This window comes from Lathyrus oleraceus, chromosome 3, assembly GCF_024323335.1.
Source record: "Lathyrus oleraceus cultivar Zhongwan6 chromosome 3, CAAS_Psat_ZW6_1.0, whole genome shotgun sequence".
NCBI lineage: Eukaryota > Viridiplantae > Streptophyta > Magnoliopsida > Fabales > Fabaceae > Lathyrus > Lathyrus oleraceus.
The window spans coordinates 478,766,305-478,767,508 of NC_066581.1; the positions used below are offsets into that span (position 1 = coordinate 478,766,305).

At 41.8% G+C, this 1,204-nt stretch overlaps 1 non-coding gene across 1 annotated transcript; it reads left to right on the plus strand.

Moving 5' to 3' along the window:
- The first annotated feature begins 783 nt into the window (after window positions 1-783).
- On the plus strand, window positions 784-890 carry LOC127133168 (small nucleolar RNA R71). The gene has a single exon (XR_007807161.1). It is a non-coding gene; the product is annotated as a small nucleolar RNA R71 (small nucleolar RNA).
- Window positions 891-1,204: the final 314 nt, after the last annotated feature.

Sequence of the window (1,204 nt, forward strand, 5' to 3'; positions counted from 1 at the left end):
TTTGGTTGAGGTTGTCCAGGAAATTGGCCTCCAGGTGTAGTTTTTGGGGCTTGGTTTTGTGCTACTTGTGAGATCTGGGTTTCAAGCATCTTGTTGTGAGTGATTATCTGATCAACCTTGGTTCCTAATTGCGTTATAAGTTCATTTACGTGAATGTTTTGGTTTAGGAATTCTTTATTCGGCTGAGTCTGGCCTGATATAAAGCTTTCCATGATCTTCTCAAGGTTAGACTTCTAGGGCACAACTTGCATAGGTTGATTTGGTTTTTGGGCTTGATAACCTTGCGGTCTTTGAGGTGCATTATTTTGGATAGGGTTCTGGTGTTTATAGGAGAAATTTGGATGAGTCTTCCATCCAGGATTGTAAGTGTTTGAAAATGGGTTACCTTGGGCGTAATTCACTTGGTCGATATTTAGTTCGTTTAAAAGGTTACACTCCGCCGATTCGTGTCCTTTAGATCCACAGAGTTTGCACTCTGTGTGGACTACTGCTACGGTGTTAGTGTTTGTAGACATATGTTCGATCCTAAGGGCTAAAGCGTCCATTTTCGCCTGCATCATGTCTAGAGAGCTTACCTCATGTATTCCACCTTGGGTCTCCTTTTTCTCTATCGATGCTCGTTCAGTTCCCCATTGATAATGGTTTTGGGCCATATCCTAAATTAGGTCACAAGCTTCTGGATAAGGTTTGTTCATCAACGCGCCACCTGCGGCAGCGTCGATGCTCATCTTGGTGTTATAATGGAGTCCATTGTAGAAGGTATGAACGATCAACCATTATTCTAGGCCATGGTGTGGGCAGACTCTGAATAGCTCTTTATATCTCTCCCAAGCTTCGAAAAGCGATTCTCCTTGGTTTTGAGCAAATCTAGTTATTTGGTTTCGAAGAACAACAATTTTACTAGGGGAAAATATCTAGCAAGGAATACTCTCCTAAGGTCTTCCCAGGTAGTTATTGAATTAGCTGGAAGTGAATCTAACCATGAACGTGCTCTATCCCTGAGGGAGAAAGGAAATAATCTTAAATGAATCACATCGGGTGAAGCGCCGTTAGATTTAAAGGTGTCGGCTAGTTGGATAAAAACTTTTAAATGTTGATTCGGGTTCTCAGTAGCGAGACCCGTGTATTGGTTCTGTTGCACTAATTGCAACAAAGACGGTTCTAGTTCAAAATTGTTAGCAGGTATAACGGGGTTTACTATACT